This window comes from Pinus tabuliformis, chromosome 4_1, assembly GCF_031772625.1.
Source record: "Pinus tabuliformis cultivar Carrire ecotype Pingquan chromosome 4_1, CPIR1, whole genome shotgun sequence".
NCBI lineage: Eukaryota > Viridiplantae > Streptophyta > Pinopsida > Pinales > Pinaceae > Pinus > Pinus tabuliformis.
This window is the reverse complement of record NC_142303.1, coordinates 30,845,299-30,862,616: the sequence shown is the minus strand read 5'-3', so window position 1 is coordinate 30,862,616 and position 17,318 is coordinate 30,845,299. Positions and strand designations below refer to the sequence as shown.

General features: G+C 43.7%; 1 protein-coding gene across 4 annotated transcripts in view; it reads left to right on the top strand.

Moving 5' to 3' along the window:
* LOC149174030 (hydroxyproline O-arabinosyltransferase 3-like) overlaps positions 1-17,318 on the top strand; it is a 102,516-nt gene that overhangs the window by 48,768 nt on the left and 36,430 nt on the right. The gene's annotated exons all lie outside the window — the stretch shown is intronic.

The window sequence follows — 17,318 nt, the reverse complement described above, 5'->3', positions numbered from 1 at the left end:
CATTCCGCCAGAGGTAACCACTGTGCCCAAAGGTGTTGTTTTTCTGAAGTGAAACACCTAAGGTAGGTTTCTAGACATTTGTTGACAGCTTCGGTTTGACCATCTGTTTGCGGATGATATGAAGTACTGAGTTTGAGTTGAGCACCTTGTATTCTGAAGAGCTCCTGCCAAAAATTACTGGTGAAGATTGGGTCGCGGTCGGACACAATCGAAGTGGGCATGCCATGCAATTTGAAGATTTGATCCATGAAAGTTTGAGCAACCAAAGTAGGTGTGAATGGTTGGGGTAGAGCGCAGAAATGAGCATACTTCGATAGTCGGTCCACAACCACCATGATGACTGATTTGTTCCCAGACTTTGGAAGACCTGTAATGAAATCCATGGAGACCTCCATCCAAATTGACGCCGGAATGGGCAATGGTTGTAATGTGCCTGGTGTGTTGACGGTTTCCCCCTTGTGGCGTTGACAGACGTCACATTCGGCTACAAAGGTAAGTATGTCCTGTTTCATGCCGGTCCAAAAAAATGATCTTCTGGTGCGAGCGTATGTCTTCTGAAAGCCCGAATGTCCTGCAATGGGAGAGGAGTGCAATTCTGCCAAAATGCGACTTTTGAGGGTGGATGTTGGTGATATGACGACTCTGTCCTTGTAGCGAAGAATATCATTCTGCCACGAGTAGCCCTTGCTGGAATTAGGATCTGCCTGTAATTGAGAAATGAGTTGGGAGAGCTCAGGATGTGAAAACCATTCCCCGCGAGCCTCTTCAATCCAGTCTGGAATGGGGAGGGATATTGCGAGCAGAGTACTTTCCTCCTCAAATTGGCGTGACAATGCATCTGCTACCCTGTTGTCTTTCCCTTTCTTGTAAATGATCTCATAATCATAACCCAGCATTTTGGCTAACCATTTATTTTGTTGGGGGGAAGATAGGCGTTGCTCCAAAAAATATTTAAGACTGTGATGATCTGTGCGGATTTGGAAACGTCGCCCCAACAAGTAAGGTCGCCAGGTCTCAACTGCATGTAAGATGGCCATCATTTCCTTCTCATAGGTAGATTGGCCCAAGTTCTTCCCACTTAGTTGTTGGCTGGTGAAGGCCAATGGTCGCCCTTCCTGCATTAAGACTGCTCCAATACCTGTTCCCGAAGCATCAGATTCAATGACAAATGTTTTGGTGAAGTCCGGTAGTGCTAAGACCGGAGTGGAACACATGGCGGTTTTGAGAGCGGTAAATGCCTGTTGTGCTTCTTCGTTCCAGAAGAAGGAATTTTTCTTGAGAAGTTGCGTCAGGGGCTTCGCTATGCGGCCATAGTTGCGGACAAATTTACGATAATAGCCTGTGAGACCCAAAAATCCTCTCAAGCTTTTCAAGGTCTTAGGTTGAGGCCATTCTTGCATTGCCTGGATCTTTTTGGGATCAACCTTGACACCTTCACGGCCCACAATGTGGCCTAAATACTCAACTTCTTCCATGCCAAACGCACACTTAGACATTTTGACAAATAGTTTATGCTTGCGGAGCAGTTGCAAGAGGATATCTACATGCTTAAGATGTGCCGCCCAAGTGCCACTATAGATGAGGATGTCATCGAAGAAGACCAGGACAAATTTTCTGAGATATGGTCTGAGGAGGTGATTCATAAGGCTCTGAAAAGTAGAGGGGGCATTACAGAGACCAAATGGCATGACCAAGAACTCATAATGGCCTTCATGAGTTCTGAAAGCTGTCTTGGGAATGTCAACTTCCTTCATGCGAATTTGGTGGTAGCCTGAGCGAAGATCCAATTTAGTGAAGAATTGAGCCCCATTGAGTTCGTCCAGCAAATCGTCAACCACTGGGATGGGAAATTTATCTTTGACTGTTAACTTATTGAGGGCCCTGAAGTCTGGACACATCCGCCACTCCCCATCTTTCTTGAGGACCATGACGACTGGAGATGAGTAAGGACTAATACTAGGACGAATGACACCTGCTTCCAACAATTCCTTGATGATTTTTTCTATTTCATTCTTTTGGGTGAACGGATATCCGTATGGCCGCACATTTGGGGGTTGGGCCCCTGGGACCAATGTGATGCTATGATCATGTTCCCCTCGCGAGGGTGGAAGTTCATGAGGTTTGTCAAAGACCGTCCGATGTTTATTCAAAATCTGTTGCATCTCAGGATGAATTGGCGAAGACATGGTATCTACTACCTGGATGGCATTAAATTGAGCTACTACTCCATGATGGCCCTTTTTTAACAATTTTTCCATACGATGCGAGCTTATGATAGAAGGGGCTCCCGCTTGTAGCCCACGGAGGGTATGTGTGTAGTCGTTCTGCTTAAAACTCATATATAACTCCTGGAAATCCATTGTGATTGGCCCAAGAGTGCGGAGCCATTCCGCACCTAGGACAATGTCGCAACCCCCCATGTGTATTGCAAACATGTGGGTTTTCAATTGATAATCCCCCATTTGAATTTTGACATTTTCACAGCGACCTTCACATTTCATTGTGCCTCCATCTGCAATCTGGACTTGGAAGTTAGAAACTGCTCGGACATAACAATGTGCTGCTTCAGCGATCTTTTGGTGGATGAAATTATGGGTACTTCCACTATCAATCAAAACTATTACTGGCCGATGTTTAAGAAAACCCCTGATTTTGAGAGTTTGAGGTGAAGAAATTCCTGCCAATGCATGTAGCGAAATCATTGGTTCATCAGATACCATCTCCTGTTGGTTATCTTCTTCGGTCGCCTCTGGTTCCTCAAGTGGTGGATCTTCCTCGGTGGAGCTGTAGTCAGTGGCATCTATTTGAAAAAACTTGTGCTCTTTGCATTTATGACCCGGGGAATATTTTTCATCACAGTAGTAACATAGTCCTTGCTTCCTTCTTTCGGCCATTTCTGCAGGTGACACCTTTTGAATCTTAAGTGTTTGGGTCATATTGGGAGCCTGTGAGGGACGACCTTTAGCGGGAAAGTTGGGGCGGCTGGATTGAGCTGTTAATGCCCGTTCCACCTTACGGGCTACCTGGCAAGCCTCGTTCCATGTGGGGGGGTGGTGGAGTAGAACCTGAGCTTTGATGGCTTCTTTAAGACCGCTGATAAAGCATTCCATGTAGAATTCATCTGTGAGACCCTTAGTGCGGAAGGCTAAGGCTTCAAAAGCGGTAATATATTCATCCACTGTACCCGTCTGTCGGAGCTTAGTGAGACGCCCCAAAAAAGAGTCTTCTTGTTCAAAGCGATTTCGAAGAGCTTTGGTAAATTGGCCCCAATTCTGAAATTGTCCATTGCAACGCTGATACCATTCCTTCCATTGCCATCGTTCACTGTCCAAGTACATGGTGCCCACCATAAGCTTAGTCCCCTCATCTATGATATGATTCAATTGAAAATACTGCTCCATTTGTGCTAGCCATGCGGACGTGTGAGAACCGTCAAATTTATGCATATCCAACTTGGGAGGTCTCTGATTGGGTGGTGGATGGGTGTGCCAGACGTGAGGAGAGTGGCTAGACTCCCCCTCATGGTATTCATGACCCTTATACGCCTCCTCGTGGGCTGGCTCCTTGCCCTTGTCCTGTAGTAGGCAATCTAATCCTTTAAGATGATTTTCGATCCTTTCCACCGCAGAGTGGAGGGAGTGTACATCTTCTTCTATTTTTTCTATCCTTTCATTGCCCATTGCTTGAGCGCGAGTTTCTACCATACATTCGTCTGACGAAAATTTGGGACCGCCGATTTTTTTTTTACTAAGAATTGAATGGTACCACCTTGCTCAGTCGCCAAATCCTCAAAATGTCAATGCCACCAAAAGTCCTGCGAAAATTATATCCAGGTACAGGAACCCTTTCCAACTACTCCGATCTGGCGAATCTGGGAGATCTGAATGGTGGAACAACTGCTACTGCTGATCTGGAATATCCGATCTGGTGGATCTGAGAGATCTGAATGGTGGAACAACTGCTGCTGCTGATCTGGAATAGATGATGTGTGATCCCTCGAGAAAAAGGGAACTATGGTCTTGGGGAGTGTCAGGTGCTACAGATCGCAATATACATAAGGGTCTGACAGTAGTACTCGGCCCAATGTTTCAGGGCTCTAACTAAGGAGGATCGACCGTACCCTTAGCCGTACAACCCGACTACCCTATCGTACGGGCGAGTAATCTCTCCGAGTGCTGTTCTCGGTGTACTGTAGCCACAAGACGGCCGAAGTTTTATCTATGGCGAGGTTTCAAGGGAGCTAGGGGGCTTCCTATATACCCAGAGGGTACGTGGAAGACAGTCCGTGCGCGGTTCTGTCTAATGTGCTACTACTCGAAGGGGTACCCACAGGGGTTACAAGGGAGTCCAACAGACGTGACCACCTCTTGTATTTCCTGCGTGCATGCCTCCCCAAATCCGCAGGTTTATGCGCTTAACAACAGATCCCGTGGTTTAAAGACGCCGGAACATGTCTCTAGCCTAAAAAATTTTGCTAAAATTTGGAGATCCCACCGAGCCCTGGAAAGTGCTCTGATACCACTTGTTATGCTCTTAACCTGCAAAGTGATACCCAAACATAGAATTTGCGAAGAAAAGATACCGAGAACACAAAATATGCGAAGAAAATATACCCAGAGCACAGAATAGCAATGATTTTATTATCCAGAGAGAAATGTTCACAGGCCTCTTCGAGGGGGCAACCTCCAATAGAGCAGAGCTCGATTACAAAACAAGACACAATACTCCTCGCAGGGAGTCTCTATCCTTTATATATGACTCATACATGCAATACCACGAGCCAATATCGTGGATTTTATTAATACCATCTATCTAATACTACCGCCCATTTACCATCTAACTAATACTACCGCCCATTTGCAACTAACTGTGGTCCCGTCATTAATTGCGGGTTAACCACTTACAATTATTAATATGGGCTTTATTGACTCTTGACTATGACGTGATCCCATGACATAAATAAGGGGGTTAGGGTGGGACCCTAACACTATGATTTGGTTTAGGTCTGTTATAGTCTTGGTACAACTACAATAAGAAGATCTCAGTGCTATGATGATATCACAATGAGAAGAAGGATCAAAGGGAAGAGGAAGAGAAGAAGAGAAGACAATCAAGAGAACTAGTGACTTGGTCTTGGAGTGGCTAATAGGTCAGGGGTCTTAGTCGTGGTATTCGTCAATTGGAATCTCTATAAGAATAATTTGTGTAGGCTTTCCTCTCAAAGAGTGAGAGGTTTTGGCCTTGGCTTATAGCCTACATTCTGTGTCTCTTGTGTATTTATGTTTATACATTGGTAGTTGTTTAATGAAGAAGAACACTAATAACTTAATCAAAGAGAAGATCCTAATCTAATGAAGTAAAAGATACTCACAAGCAGTTACTAATCAAGAGAAATAATCTAAGTCTATTGCCCTAGATTTCTCAACAATATGAACACCAATGCTGCTATACATAACTATCATAAAACTGCTACACCATAACTGTCATAAAATTGTTACACCGTGACTGTCATAAAAACTGCTACACCATGATTGTCATTGTTGGAAATACTAAAGGGGGGGGGGGTGAATTAGTATTTCGTAGCTATTAGCCCTTTATTAATTTTAATTTTAATTTTTTATTTTAATCTTAATTTTAATTTTTAATTTTTAATTTTTAATTTTAATTTTAATTTTAATTTTAATTTTAATTTTTTATTTTATATATTTTTAAATTTTAAATTTTTATTTATTTATTATTATTATTAATTTATTTATTTTATTTTTATTTATTTATTTTATTTTATTTATTTATTTTTATTTTTTATTTATTTTTATTTATTTTTTCCTCTGGAAAAATCATTGTATATTTCAATAATAAGCAGTTTTACATAAGAGTCTGTTATATACAGAGTATCTTCAAAAGCTGTATGTTGCAATACCACGCAGGGCATGCTATCAGTTCATTATATTACGCTGTTCTTCCTAACAAAATCTAATAAACAGTATTTTTCTGTGGAGAGCTGTCAACAATAAATACATTTAGTGTGCTATTTGCTGATCCAGGGTTGGGTATCCTGGATCTATATATGGCCGGTGGTAGAATTTTTGCTCCTGTTGATCAATGATCTCTGTAATCTCCCATAGTCCTCTGTCCATCAGCGCTGCCTCCTTGGAAAGTTTGTCGGCACCCTTATTGTGTTCCCTGTATATATGAGAGATAGAAATATGGTTAAATGCTGCTTTGAGATCGAGTGCTTCTTGTAGAATAGTGCTGAGAGAGTGCATGTGACATGTAGCTGTGCCATTAATCCAATTAATAATGATCTGTGAATCTCCAAAAATATTGATGCTAATGCAATGGTGCCTTAATGCAAAGTGTAGAAGGTGGCGAAGAGTAATCAGTTCAGCAAAGTTGTTTGTTCCGACCCCCAGGCCAGCCTTAATTTTGTAATGATGGTTTTCTGTAACATGGAGGATGAAACCTCCTCCGCAGCTCTGTTGGTTTGCAGCACCGTCGAAAAATGCCCAAGGCATGCTTGGGTCGATGGGAGGAGGCGGAACGGGATGTCGAGATGGCGGAGGGGTAGGTTCGGGTAGTTCCTTCAGGGCAGCAACAATACTAGCCTCGAGCAAGGGCCAGTGAATAGGCTTTTCATCAAAAATGGCTCGGTTCCTTGATTTCCAGATAGCCCAGTTAACAATGATGGGAAGGTTTATCACTTTCGTCCCTTTATGTTTCTTTTCCCAATCATTCCATGCGCTTATGATGTCCTGTCCCCCCCAATCTCCTGTGTAATTTGTATGCGCCTTGAGATTTCGCCACAGGTCTATGGTTGCTCGACATCTCATGAATATGTGTTCTATCGATTCCGAGGCTTCCTTGCAGAGCACGCACCAAGTGGGTCCGTGAATAGCTCTTTTCATGAGCTGATCACTAGTGGGAACTTTGTTCCTTAGTATGCACCAACTGAATAACTTTGATCGAGGGGAGGCCGCGTATTTCCATATGTTCTGCCACCAATTTGCGATTTCTTCAGGCTTCCGTTGTTCGATGAGGTGTATATAGCCATCCTTGGGTGTGTATACACCGTGCTCTGCTCGATGCCAGACTAGCTCATCCGGCCCCTCCGAGATGCGAATATGAGCTTCCGCTAATGCATCTCTGTATTCATCCCATACAGTGTGCCATCTTCTCGGGATATTTAATTGGATTGCCGATTTCCATGCTTGATGGAATATGTCTGATTGAGCTGGGTCTGCAATCTGCGAGATGACCTTTATGTTTTGTGCAGATAGAAATGCTATTAGCTCTTGTGGGAGTGTGTGTCTGCCTCCACTTCCGGACCAAGGATCAAGTCCAATTCTTGCACTGTTACCGTCTCTGATGCGCCATATTAGGTTGTCCCTGATGAGGGGTAAGGAGTGCAGAAGGGCCTTCCAAATCGAAGATATACCTGCTCTGTTCCAGGTAGGCAGTCTTACCCAATCGCTGATGCTGAGAGGCCAGATATATTTGTGGAAAGTGATATTTGTCCACAGGCTGTGGGATGTCAGGAGGGCCCATCCCATTTTTCCAGCCAGGGCTTTTGCAAATATCGGGAGATCCTTCAGCCCCCATCCTCCCCATTTCTTAGGCAGGGCAATATTGTTCCATCCGATCCATGCGAAGATTCGTTTGTCCTGATTCCCAGCCCAAAGGTATCGATCGCATAATTGTTGAAGTTTAGCCAATATGTTCCGGGGTATCCATGCCAGAGCCATCCAGAATACAGGGGTGGCTTCTAGAACAGCTTTTATCAAGATTAGTCTCCCAGCCCTTGAGAGATATCTGTGACTCCAGCATGTTAATCTTTTTTCTATCTTCGCCACGAGCCATACCCAATCAGCAATCTTCTGACTTGTCGGTTTGAGCCAGTACCCCAGGTATTTGAGCCCTCTATCCAGAGGCTGAGGGTTATAGGGAAAAGCCGTTCTAGCAACATGTGATTCATTTACAGTGGTGCCAACCATAGTGATGGAAGATTTTGATCTGTTCACTTCCATACCCGTTGCTCTTGAGAACAGGTCGAGGATGTGAGAGAATGAGGTCGTGTCCTGAATGCTTCCATCCAATAATATCAAGACATCGTCCACAAATAAGAGATGAGTGAGGAAACAGATGTCTGATATTTTAAGGCCTCGGATAGATCCCTCCCTGTTAGCGGAAATCAGGAGCCTACTGAGCGCTTCTATTACCAAGAGAAAGAGCAGTGGCGAGAGTGGGCAGCCCTGACGAAGCCCTCTTTCAGAGTGAAAGAAGTGAGAGGCAGATCCATTGATCAGAATACTGAAGGTGGGGGAGGTGATGCATGCCATAATCCAATTGATTAATGAGTGAGGGAAGCCAATATGGATGAGGATCATTTTGATGTACAACCAGCTAGCACGATCAAATGCCTTGGAGAGATCTATTTTCAGCAGAATACATTTGAGGTGTTTGGTCCAGATGGAGTGGATTGCTTCTTGAGCTGATCCAATGGCTTCATGAATCTGTCTATTCTCCAGAAAAGCAAATTGTTGAGGGGAGATATGTCTGGAGAGAATGGGCTTAATCCTGTTAGCAATGATCTTAGAGATAATCTTATAGAGCACATTGCAGAGGGATATGGGGCGAAAATCATCGAAAGAGGATGGATTGTCAGATTTTGGGATGAGGGCTATAAATGTAGAGTTAATGGCATGATAGATACTTCCCGAGATCCTACTCTCCTCAACAACTTTGAGAATATCTCCTCCCAGAAGTTCAAAGAATGCAGAGTAGAACTCTATAGTCCATCCATCCGGTCCCGGGCTCTTCTCCTTCTTGAACCATTTTATGGTGCTTTCCAATTCTGCCATGGTGACAGGAGCTTCCAGATCCTCTAAATCATCTTCCTCTACAAATCTGGGGAATTTGGTGGCCACATTGATGATTTCCGCCAGATTTGTGCCCACAGGGCTCTTGTATAGATTTCTGAAGTGTGAGGTACCCAGATTAGATAGCTTGTTGAATGTATCTGCCTGGCCTCCCTCGGGGAGGGGGAGGTTCCAAATGGTATTTGCCACTTTCCTTCCTTTGGCGAAATTATGGAAGAATCTGGAGTTCTCATCTCCAGCTTTCAGCCATGTAGCTCTACTGCGAAGCCTGATAGATTCCTCCCTTCCCTTTAGGATAACATTCTTCTGATTTTCCAGATCCACCAGTCGAGCCTTGTCATCCTGTGATAAGAACCCTAGATTTCTCTCGTCCAGAAGGCCCTTCAAGTCGTCCTCCACCTTGATAAGCTGTTCATCTTCGATCTTCTTTTTCTCCTTAGCCCAGTTGACCACTATATGTTTTAGCTCTGTTAGGTTTTTCACGAATCCCCTTGCCAACGAAGATTCTCGATCAATGGGGTGAGCTCTCCAGTATGTTGTGATCAAGTTTATGAAGCTAGGGTCTTGTAGCCACAGATGGTTGAATTTATAAGGAGCCTTTGGTTTCTGTTCCGGACCCCGAATTTCCAAGGCTATAGGGGTGTGATCTGAGATGCCTCCATTGCTTACCCACTGTTTGTATGAATGCAGCCGGTTAATCAGAGGTTCTTTCATTAGGAATCTATCCAATCTTCTGGCCAAGGCTGCCTCTCCTGTTCTTCTATTTCTCCAAGTAGGCTGAAGCTTCTGTACAGGGATATCAATGAAATCGTGCTGCTCCAATAATTGTCTCATGTAATTTGTGATGGGGTCAATCTGGGCCGCCTCTCCCCATGACTCACTGAAGCCCAGGGAGAAATTCAGGTCTCCCCCGATGATGATGTGCTCGAGAGATAGGAGGTTGCAGCTGAGTATTTTTCTCCAGAAATCTTCCCTCTGATGACAAGGTCCATAAATATTGATAATCCGGAGGGGGAGCCCGAGTTCGATGGAGATGATGTCTGCTCCTAGGAATCCCTGTCCGCCCCAGGATGATACCAGTTTGATTGAGCTGGGGTTAAAACCGAGCGCCAGACCCCCCGATCTTCCCATGGCATCCATGGCAATGAAATTCCATCGAGCCCCTACAGAGGCTAGTGTGCGTGAACAGGATTCTGCCGATCCAAGGGTTTCTTGTAGCAAAATGATATCCGGTGACTCGACCTCAAAAAGTCGTTTAAGGGCTAGCTTTTTAGGGGCGCTGGCCATTCCCCTACAATTGAAGGAGATGAACTTCATGGAGGACCTATCTTAGGGGGGTTTGTAGCTCTAAGGACCCCTAAAATGGTAGCTTGGCGCCCAGCAGCAACTTCTGCGCCCGCATGTCTAATAGCTTTATTGAGGTTTGATTTACGACCCCGGGTAGAATGGTACCCAGTGTCAAGAGGGACAATTCCCAGACCAACAATGGTTTCAGATGCCTCCGGACGTGGAGCCCTAGGGCGGAGGGAGTAGGGGTGAGATGAAGACGACCGGGTTGATATAGGCGAGTGGGGCGGAGATGAGAAAGGCAGAGAAGGCGGAGCAGGGGAGGTCGTCGGGGGTGGTGGGGGAATATCACAATGAACCATAGTGCATGCAATTGAATTTTTGTGCCCAAGAGAGATATCAGAAGAGATAGATTGAGAGATAGGAAAGTTACCCGGATCTTTCGCGGCCGCTGCTGCTGCCCATGCCCGAGTCATTGGAGGCGGTAGCGGGCCTTTTTGATGCTCAAGCACTTTTGCAGGGGTTCCTCGGGTATCCGCACTGTTCTTGGGCGAACGAGGAGTTGTTGGAGGAGCATTATTCCTTGGTGGCCGCGGAGTATTTGGGGGAGCCCTGCCTGAGTCCGATAGTGCTTGTTTGGGCGTTCCAACCTGGCTGATGATTAATGGACAATCCTTGTATACATGACCAACTTGGTGGCACCAGTTGCATCTGAAGGGAACTCCTTCATAATCCAATATCTGCGTTCTGCTGAATTTCCCCCATCTCAGGGTCATTTTACCCTCTAGTCGTTCCCTGGTATCCAGGTGTACCAGTATTCTGGCCATGAGTTGATCATTTGTCTCCTTGTATGATCGATCGTGGTCTAGGTATGTTCCCAGCGCATTCCCTATCTTGATGAATGCCTCCTCAGACCAGTATTGTAGTGGTAACCCTGGCAATCGAACCCATATAGGTCCTGCTCCGATCTGCTCACGTTCCGGGTCAAATAGAGGACTCCATCTTTTCAAAAGTACTGGTGCCAATTCTATGTGCCAGTACTGTGCCAGAACGGTGTTCGTGTGCTCCTCTTTTGCGAAATGAAGTGAGAACCAGCCTCTAGGATGCCTTTGTACCTCCGGCAGCTCCGTGAACAATTCTCCCCAAATTTCTTTCACCCATGATTTCAGTCTTTCCGCCGTGAAAGTTCGCCCTCTCACATGGCCTACCAGAGTCGTTCGAGCCAGTGCCATGGTCTCTTCAAAGTTGGATGGATCACCAAATGATACTGTTATGTCCTTCACGGTTTCTCTGATGCACTTTGTCTTCTTTGAGCGAGGAGCTGTGGGATGATCGACGAGCGGATTTGATGTCCCGACCCCCGGAGAGGGTTTGACAGGATGGGGGTGAATGGCTGGTGTGCTAAAGCTGCCCGAAGGCCTGATTTCTGCGGAGCTCAAGGGGTTTTGCCCCGGCGGCCTAATTTCCCGGGGATGATTCGAGAGATCGACAGCGGGGGGGCCGCTACATGAGCGGAGGGAGGGTATGCATTAGCCCTAGCCTCCGCAAGATCAGCGACAGGGAGGTTTTCTACAGGAGCAATAGGAGGGTTTTCTTCAGCCCTAGCCTTCACTGGAAAGGAGGGGTCATTGCTACGGGGCGGCGAGGAGAAATCAAAAGCGAAATCATCGGGCAAGTAAGATGATAAGAGAAGGGCGATACCTGGAGAGAGGGGAGGAGCCTCCAATGTTGGCTGAATGGGTGAGTTTGGCAGCGAAACCACAGGAAGAGGGAGCTGAACGGCGATGTTGGCAACAGCTGGTGCAGGAGGATGGTTAGGGTTACCAAAAATGGCGATGCCTTCAAGTGGGTCCGCCGAATAATCTACCTGCTCCATTTCCTCGATATCCTCCATACCGGTCAACTGTTAGTTAACCGCAATCGCTGTCAGCTGTCGGAAACCCAAGCTTCCAGATCGCCGATTCCTCCAATCCGTCTCCTGTGCTGTCCGGTCGGTAAGGCTTCCGTGAACCTGTGTATCCTGCGGCGGAAGTCTAGCCCTATCCAGTAGCCCCGTGACCGCTCGACAAAGTACCCGATGACCTGCGGCTCCTGCGGCTAAGTTCGCTCCTGCGGCTAAGTTAACCTAGCCCTCTTCGATAGCTCCGCGCCATCCTCCTTATCCGATTTATGACCTTATTGCTAGAGGGGGAACTTTTTATTTATTTATTTATTATTATTATTATTATTATTTTTTTTTTTTTTTTTTTTTTTTTTTTTTTTTTCCAGAGTATTAATTAATCTTCAGTTATTATTATTATTGTTCAGTAAGAGCAGTAAACAACAATGCAAAAAATACTAGATAGAGACAATAGGCGCAAGATTTTTAGGTGGAAAACCCCCTCTGGGCCAAAAACCACCAAACACTTCAGCCCCAACTGAAAAGAAAGCTACAACTTCCTAGAACTCTAGAAAAACATTCTTCTCCAACTTCCACTAGAAGGACGCTCCAACGCCCTGGTTTTATCAACAGTCAGCTGAAAGGATGCCCCAACACCCTAGTGAGCCACAACTCACCCTAGCACCACCCCACCACCCTATAAAGACAAAATAAAATAAAAGTGTGGACTCCCGTACTAGGGACAATGGTCCACTTACAATGATATACAATGATTTGTTTTGATTGATCAACAATTATAGACTCAACTAACCTTGACTCAACAAACCTAGAACCCTTGACTCAACTGCAATACAAACCCTTATACCAAAGCAATTATTCCTTCTACTCTAGGCAACAACACAAACTCTTTACAAAATTTGGGCTCTCGAATTAGGTAACATGACCTAATTACAATGATGTCCACTAATTTACTCAATTAATAATAATGACTCTAGGATTAAATCTTTACAAGACAATGGGTTACTGATGTTGATGTTCCACTTCTGTAATGCTTTTGCTTAGCCTTCACTACTTGTGCCTTCACTACTTCATTTGATGCCACTGGTTGACCTTAAGTTCATGCCACTGATTCACATGCCCAAAGCTGTTATATTGTTGTAGATGAGGATGCTTGAACCATTTTTGAACCTGCAATTAAAAGTATTCCCAAGCGAAACCCAATCCCAAAACAAAACAAAATATACTTCAACTTACCTCTGCCTGCAATACACATGTAAGTACATAATAATGAAAGTGCAAGATTAAATGACTATAGTATGTACTTGAAGTGAACTTGCAGCTTGCTTATTGTCCTTATGTTCTTGTCTTGTTAAATCATTACCATCAATTTAAGACTGGATGGACTGTTGACTAGGATAGACCTAAGGGATACCTTACAATTCTACCTACACCATGAAAGCTATGTTGAGAAATCTATAGGGCAATAGATAAGATGATTTCTCTTTCTATGCTAACTGCTTGTGATGTCTTTTTACCTTTTCTTACTTTATTAGCTTCATTACTTATTATTATGTTCAAATATCATCAAACAACTACCAAAACAAGAAGAACAATAGTACAAAAGAACACATAATGTAGGTTGCAATCTAGGGCCAAAACCTCTCCACTTGAGAGGAAAACCTGTAAAATCTCTTCTCTTCTTATAGATTCTTCAATTGGCGAATTCCAAGACCTCTAGACAAAGACCAATACTCTCCAAGACCAAGTCCAACCTTTTTGAATGATGTGCTTCCCTTGTCCAAGTCAAACCCAGTCAAAGCTCTTCTAGCAGCACAACTTTGACCCCCAACTTTAGAATTTCGCCCTCTACTACAGGTCTGAGATTTTCGCCCCCTTGCAACTGCTACTGCATCCACACATGTGAGCGAAATTAGCCTTCCAAGGCCTCCCAACAACTTCGCTTGCCTTGCTTCCTTGTCTAGGGCTAGTAGGTGACCTAGTAGACCCTTCTTCTAACAAATTTGATCCTCTTCCAGCAGATAGAGAATTTCGACCTTGAAGCAACAAACCCTAACTTCTCTTCTTCGCACATGTGAGAGAGAATTAGCCCAAAAACAATCTTTCTTCGTCCTCTTCCTTCTTCGCTTGCCTTCTTGCTCTTCTCCTTTGCTTGAATGAGTGAGTGATGAATGTGTCTCAAGGAGGTCGAGTTCCCTCCTTTATATAGGCTTCTCAAGGTGGACGTGGCTCCTCAAAATAGGTTGACTTCCCAGCTGCCAGACCAACTTGGTCTTGAAGGGTATTTTCACACTTTTAATGAGAAAAATAATTTTATTTACAAGTTACAATGTGCCTGATGGGGTCTTCAACTTATGACAATGACTCTTTTGATTTCTTGACCTAGGACAAACCCTAGAAGCACTTAATGGGTGCTTGACCTATAAAATAAAAGACCTTGAGCATGAAACCCATGCTCCAAAAATAATAATAATAATTTTCTTTCATTTTGCAATATATTAGAATCAAAAGTACATTTCATATTTATGAATCGTGAACCTAGTTACACATTTTTCAACACTCCCTTTTAACTAGGTAGGTAGTCATAAATGGTACATGGACATTCTCAATTTGAAGAGATCTCATAAGTGTAGTCAGATTGGTAACCCATCTGTTTAGTATCATATCAACCAACATTGTCATATAGCAAGGCCTTGACTAACAACTCTAACTCTCCACAAGATCATAGCACAATGTTGGCGAGACCAATGATTTATAGACACCATCATTTTTGTCTCTCAAGGTACATACCCCACCTGGGTGTTCACAGAGTATGACCATCCTTAGACTATTCTTATCTTGGATAGCTAGTCCTCAAAGAATATCGGTCCACGATTACTATTATCTTGGATGTCGTTCCTGATCCTCAAAAAGTATCGAATGCCAGATGCTTACCCAATTCTCCATTCTGTCTTCACAAGTGAAGACAAGAATGATGTGCCTATCTCTCCCTCTCAACCAGGGAGAATACGTCAACCAAACCAAGCTTGTCCCTCAAATACACAAGCGTTTTATTAGGAAGAGATTTTGTCAATATGTCAACTACCTGCTCATTGGTGGAGATGTATTGTCGCTACAGCACACCATCTTGTACTAGCTTCTGAATGTAGTGATACTTGTTGTTGATATGATTTGTCTTTCGATGGGAAACTGGGTCTTCAGACAATGATATACAACTAGTGTTATCACAATGTATCACTGTAGGGTCCATTGGTCCTTCAAATAGGTCGGATAACAACTTCCCTAACCAAAAAACTTCTCTGCTTACTTCACAGGCTGCAATATACTTAGCCCCAACAATACTCAAAACAACTGTTTCTTGCTTTCTGCTCATCCATGAGATTATGGAGGATCCCAAACTAAAGCATCCTCCTGTAGTGCTCCTTTCATCTTGCTCGCTACCTCCCCAGTAAGAATTTGTATATCCAATCAAGTGGACATCATTCCTTCTATCATATTCCAGGAAGTAGTGGATGGTTCCTTTCAGATATCTCAGTATATGTTTTGCTGCTATCCAATGATCATGCCTTGGCTCCACTTGGAATTGACTGATAACATTTACTGCAAAACATATGTCTGGTCGAGTATTCACCAAGTACATCAGTGAGCCAATCAATTGTCTATACTTGGAAGGATCCACATGGCTCAATTCAGAACTCCTTAGTCTTTTTAAGTTTGTGATCATCGGGTTTGTCATTGTTTTGCAATCTATCATGTCAAACCTCTTCAACATCCTGATCACATACTTTCTTTGACCTAGATAGACCTCATCAGGTCCTTGCCAGACTTCTAGTCCCAAATAGTAGTGCATCAACCCTAGATCCTTTATCTCAAATTTTGCTACTAGTTGCTTCTTACATTCTTCAATTCGACCTTCCACACCTGTCAAGAGAAGATTATCCACATACAGAAGAATGATTACTGACTCTCCCTTCGCAACCTTAATGTAAAGGTTCAGAGCAACAAAACTTTTTGTGAAGCCTAATCTTTGTAGGTATGCATCCATCCTAGCATACCATGCCCTTGGTGCTTTTTTGAGGCCATATAATGCCGTCTTCAATCTGCAGACATGTGCATTTCTGTTTTAACTTCAAATCCCAAGGGTTGTTTTATATAAACTTCCTCATTAATTGTGCCATTCAGGAATGCAATCTTGACATCCATTTGGTGGATGTTCGATCCCATTGATGCTGCCAAAGAGACCAATGAACGAATAGTTGTATACCTTGCCATTGGAGCAAATGTCTCTTTATAGTCGATGCCTCCCTATTGAGAGAAGCCCCTAGCCACAAATCTTGCCTTATGTTTATCAATACTTCCATCTGTTGCATGTTTGATCTTGTAGAGCGATTTGGAAGTTACCACTTTGACTTCAAGCCTAGGTACGATCTCCCAAACTCCATTCGTCATTATAGACTGATATTCTTCATTCATGGCATCCTTCCATTCTTGGTGATTGACAACTTATTCAAAAGTGGATGGCTTTGCTTCTGTTAGTTTTGTCATGTAGGCTGCATACCCAAAATATTGTTTGGGCTTCTTGCTTTCCCTGAATGTACCTTGAGCTGCTCCATGACCTTCTGCATGTAGAAGTGTAGACTTCGACTAGTTAGGTCTTTTTCTAGTTTCGCGGATTGTCGCAGGTTGTATAGGTTCACAAGGACCTTCATCTTCATGGTTTGCTTCTTCTTCCCTAGTAACTTATTCTTCGACTACTGAAGTTCTTCATCATCAGAGTCCATAGGGAGATCCTTTGATTTCTTGAATGCAATACTTTCGTCAAATATCACATCTCGACTGACTTCTATTTGGTGTCCTTCCTTTATGTAGATCCTATAGGCCTTATAAGAGTTACTGTAGCCCACAAATGTTCCCTTCATGCCAGATGGATCTAGCTTCTTCCTTTTGTCCTTAGGTATATGAATATAGACATGACAACCAAAATTTCGAAGATGATCTACGGTTGGTTTCTTCCTAGTGAACACTTCTTTGGGAGTCTTGTTATCTAGTGACCTATGGGGACTTCAATTTTGTATGTACACAACTACCTTTGTAGCTTGACCCCACATAAATTTCGGTAAATCTTGATCATGTAGCATTGCTTTTACTCTTTCTTCAATGGTTCGATTCTTTTGTTTTGCAACTCCATTTTTCTCGGGATTATATGGGATTATCAACTCCCTCTTAATCCTAGACTCCTTACAGAAAGCTATAATTTC